Source organism: Panthera uncia, unplaced genomic scaffold (assembly GCF_023721935.1).
Source record: "Panthera uncia isolate 11264 unplaced genomic scaffold, Puncia_PCG_1.0 HiC_scaffold_1607, whole genome shotgun sequence".
NCBI lineage: Eukaryota > Metazoa > Chordata > Mammalia > Carnivora > Felidae > Panthera > Panthera uncia.
The window spans coordinates 4,494-9,807 of NW_026058258.1; positions in this window are offsets into that span (position 1 = coordinate 4,494).

Consider the following 5,314-nt stretch of genomic DNA (forward strand, 5'->3'; position numbering starts at 1 on the left):
AAAATTATCATCAGAAACAAGGTAAATATCAGCAATAGGGAAATAGTTAAGTCTATTATGATTATTAACTTTAAAAGTACTTAATAATATCAAACCATTACAAATAATCAGTAAAACTTGGGGCGCCTGGGTGGCTCAGTCGGTTAAACGGCCGACTTCGGCTCAGGTCATGATCTCGCGGTCCATGAGTTCAAGCCCCGCGTCGGGTTCTGTGCGGACAGCTCAGAGCCTGGAGCCTGTTTCAGATTCTGCGTCTCCCTCTCTCTCTGACCCTCCCCTGTTCATGCTCTGTCTCTCCCTGTCTCAAAAATAAATAAAACATTAAAAAAAACCAACAACAAAAACCAAATAATCAGTAAAACTGGGATGCCTGGGTGGCTCAGTCAGTTAAGCATCTGACTCTTGATTTCAGCTCAGGTCAGGATCTCATGGTTCCAGAAATCAAGGCCTGAGTTGCTGGCAGCTCAGAGCCTGCTTAAGATTCTCCATCACCCTCTCTGCCCCTCCCCTGCACATGTTCACTCTCAGAATCAATAAATATTTTTTTAAAAATCAGTAAAACCAATATGGGAAAACGGTAACATATGTTGTATTTTAAGTCTACTACAGTTACAGCATTACGAAAATGTATATATAATAATAAAGCCTAGAAGAGAGCTGAAATCATAAAATTACAGGGGGAGGGGGAACATGCAGGATTTTGAGCTTCCTATTTTTTTCTATGAATGTATATTAATGTAATTTTAAATGTTAAACTAAAGTGGAAATATTGCTAATAAAATGCTATAAATATATTTTCCCCTAGCAATCCATTTTAAACCATACTTCTCAAAAATAAAAATAAAAAATAAACCATACTTCTCTATGAAAATAAAGGTCTATGCGAGAATAACACAAAGATGACAGGCAATAACCTATCTTCTCACTGATAACACATCCTCCCCTCTATTTCTCTGCAAAGCCTACAGTTTCAAGGCTCAAAATTTCCCCTCACTTTATAACTAATTTGATGCTTTTTGTATTTTTCAAAAGCAAAGTTCTACAGAATGCTTTTGTCATTTTGCTAAACCTAGGTTTTAAAAGTCCGCTGTTAAAGAATAAATTAGTTAAAAATTAACAACAAAAATAGACATTAAAGAGGTATTAGAAACAAAAAGCAAGCAAGCAAGCTATTGTTAAAGTGAGAAAATACTTCCAATATTTTACCCACAACCCTCAGCACCTGTTGGGGTAAAAATATCCGGACAGAAAACGTAAGAACTGATGCTAGAAATGGGACACAAGTAGGCTCTAAGCTTTCCTATAAGGTAAAGAAGGAAACATGTTAAAGCCGTATTTAAGCATCTCTAAGATTTTAGAAAGTTGTTTGGGGGGAAAATCCGCCTATTTCTGGCACTGAGACCAGAAGAGAATCTTTTCTCGCTGAGGACACTTACAAACAGTGAAAGACTCCTTAATACCCCTACAGTAAATAAAATAATGAACTTTCCCAAGGCTGTTTCTCACCTATCTCAATGTTGGCCAACAGCACAACGCTAAAGCTCCATTCAGCCAAGGAAGTCTACAAAAGGAAGGCCCCCAGCAGAATGCTGGGCAGGTGCCCATTTCCTTGCTTTTGGGTTCAATCCTGAGAGAAACCAAAGACTTTAAGGATGGAGAAACCACTGGTCTTCCACACAACCCTCCACCAATGGCATACTTTTAGCTGAGCTCTACAACAAAGTTTAAACAGTTCTGACTTTGAGGTAATGTCAAGACAAGAACCTGGCTGGTTTTATGGGTAGAGTCATGTGACTTAACCTGAGCCAGCGGTTGGACTGACATCTTATCAAAGCTGTGTACCTGAATAACATGAATAAAATTAATGGCAGGGGCACCTGGCTGGCTCAGTCGGTGGAGGGTGTGACTCCTGATCTTGGGGTCATTGAGTGCAAGCCCCTCCTTTGGCGTAAAGATTACGTAAATAAACAAACCTTTTTAAAACTAATCAAAAAATAAAACTAATGGCAGCTAGTCTTGTTGTCTACTTTAGTCCAATCACAGCATTAAGTACACTAACATATTAGCTTTTTAAATCTTCATTGTGACTCTAGGAAGGTAGGTGTTCTTCGTTCCATTTTACACATGGTTGAACCAAAGCACAAAGTAAATCACCCAGGATCAAAATGCCATCTCTCCCAACGGCTGAGCTGGGATTCAAAGCAGCTAGGTCTAGCCTGGAGTGTTGGAGTACGTGTTCTTTATCACAATACTACAGATGTCTCTCATTCCACATCCACAAGGAGGTGAAACTGAGGGGCCAGTTTCACCAAACTTGCCAAAAGGACCACGATTTTCCTTGAAGTCATTTTGAATCACTTTTTCAAATGTCTCTAGGGGCGCCTGGGTGGCTCGGTCGGTTGGGCGTCTGACTTCAGCTCAGGTCATGATCTCACAGACCGTGAGTTCGAGCCCCGCGTCAGGCTCTGGGCTGATGGCTCAGAGCGTGGAGCCTGCTTCTGATTCTGTGTCTCCCTCTCTGTCTGCCCCTCCCCCGTTCATGCTCTGTCTCTCTCTGTCTCAAAAATAAACGTTAAAAAAAAAAAAATTTTTTTTAATAAAAAAAAATAAAAAAAAAATAAAATGTCTCTAAGTTTTAGGACACTGACACACAGTGAGTTTCAGCCTAAAGATTTAAAAGCAGGTTAAGTCTCAGCTATTAAAAAAAAAACCAACTGGGGCACCTGGTGGCTCAGTTGGTTAAGAGTCCAAATCTAGACCTCTGGTCACGATCTCATAATTGGTGAGAACGAGCCCCAAGTCTGGCTCTGCACTGACAATGCAAAGCCTCCTTGGGTTTCCCGCTCTCTCCCTCTGCCCCTCCCCTGCTCGCACAAATGCGAGCTAGCTCTCTCAAAAACAAAATAATAAACATTAAAAAACAAATAAATCTTGGGGGCACCTGGGTGGCTCAGTCGGTTAAATGTCCGACCTCGGCTCAGGTCATGATCTCACGGTTCGTGGGTTGGAGCCCCGTGTCAGGCTCTGTGCCTACAGCTCAGAGCCTGAAGCCTGCTTCGGTTTCTGTGTCTCCCTCTCTCTACCCCTCTCCTGCTCGCATTCTGTCTCTCTCAAAAACAAACAAACATTAAAACAGAACAAAACAAACAAAACACGCTGACCAGAGCACTTTAACTTCCCGGAATATTCATCAAATAAAATGGATACAAAATGGTAACTACTATTTCAATATAACTTTTTTAATTTTTTAAAAATATTTATCCATTTTTGAGAGACAGAAAGAGACAGAGTGTGAGCAGGGGAGGGGCAGAGAGAGACAGAGGCGCAGAATCCGAAGCAGGCTCCAGGCTCTGAGCTGTCAGCACAGAGCCCAACATGGGGCCAGAATACTCGAACCTTGAGATCATGACCTGAGCCGAAGTTGGATGCTTAAGGGCCAGAGCCACCCAGGTGCCCCGTAACTTTACTGTTTTCATAAAACTATAAATTGGTTAAAGTAAGACAAAAGAGTACAAAAGAGGAAGGAACAAAAATCACCTGAAATCAAGCCCCTTGGAGGCTACCACTGTACCTTTTAGAGGACCATTCAGAAAGTCCACGTATTTAGCAAGCAAACAGAAATACCCCTAATGGGAGCTCCCTCTCCAGTTTGACCTCATTTGGGAATGAAAAGGCCCTACATGGTGGCAGTGAAGAACACAGAATCTGGATTCAAACCGGTCAGAATCTGAATGCTAACTGGTGAACTCGGGCCACTTACTTAACCTAACCCTCACAGCCCTCATCAGTAAAATGGGAATAACAGCATCTTTGTTAAGATTCTTTGAAGGACTAAAAGGGAATGGAAGTAAAATACTTAGCTTCCTGCAAGGACATCCTGAGCACTCAATGGACTAGTTACGTTACTACTTTTTAAAAAAAGATCCACTTAAACACTTCTCTGTGCCAAGTGTAGACATTCTGTGTTGACATAGATTTACACCAACATTAACACCTTCATAGCATTCCAGCTCACGGCACGATAACCTGCTTACGTAGCGTCCTGATGGGCTACTTAGGTTTGGGGTTTTGGTGTTTTTTTGTTTTTTTGTTTTTTTTTTGTAATATGGTTAATTCCATCAATTTAAAGATGCCTCTTTTTACACATTTTAACATGTCTGAAATGCATCATGTTTCATAATTTAACTGCAAAAACTTATTTTCCAGGTGGTACGTATATTAATTGAAGTAAATATCCTATGTCTACATTTACAAAAACTTGTTTGAGAATTTTCTTAGAATAAATTTTTAAAAGTAGAATTGCTGGGTCGTTTCATGTTCTGATACGTGTCACCAAGACACCATTCAGAAAAACTGTATTGTTGGGGCACCCGGGTGGCTCAGTCGGTTGAGAGTCCAACTTCAGCTCAGGTCATGATCTCATGCCTCATGAGTTCAAGCCCTACATCGGGCTTGCTGCTGTCAGCTCAGAGCCTGGAGCCTGCTTCCCATTCTGTGTCTCCCTCTCTCTCTCTCTCTGCCCCTCCCGTGCTTGTGCTCTGGCCCTGTCTCTCTGTCTTTCTCAAAAGAAATAAACATTATAAAAATTTTTTTTAAGAAAAACTGCATTATTGGTACAGACCTCCGCTGGCAGAAGGTGACAGAGCCCGTTTCTCCACATGCTGGCCAGCACAAGGTGGGGTCAATTTTTATCATCTTTGCTAATCTGACAGGCAAAATGACCTCATTTTCTCCACTTCTTTCACTATTGAAGTCAATTTGCTTTAGACAGGATGTCCAATAAGTCACTCAGTAGAAGAGTGCCACAAGCCGGCTGTCCAGGCCTGGCAGGTGAGCAAAGCAGGTCTGCTGACGCCTCACATTTCTGGGCTACTCATACCTGACAGTTAAAAGGAGCAGTAACGTGCTGTCGGAGGGAGCATCGCAGCCAGACCTGAGACCAAGCCCCAGCTTTGTAACTTACTGCACTGTGTGAACCTGAGCAAGTTACTTCACTTGTGAGCCTGTTTCTGCAGGTGTAAGATGAGGCTAACGAGGGCCAACCTTTTAGTACCCAAACTAGAAATAATGTACGACTTTGGGGCATAGTAAATGCTCCATAAATGGTAGCTATTCAAACTGAAAGACCCCCGAAGGAACACTGTATTTCCTTACTCATTTCTTCCTCTAAACAGGGATGACTGGTCTTCAGCCAGGCCCCCAGAAGGAGCCCTGTATGGGAACCGAAATCTCATTCTTAGCACCTACGTGGAAACAGTCCATTCAGATGACCGGGGGGGGGGGGGGGGGGGGGGGGTGGCACAAGCCAAAACAA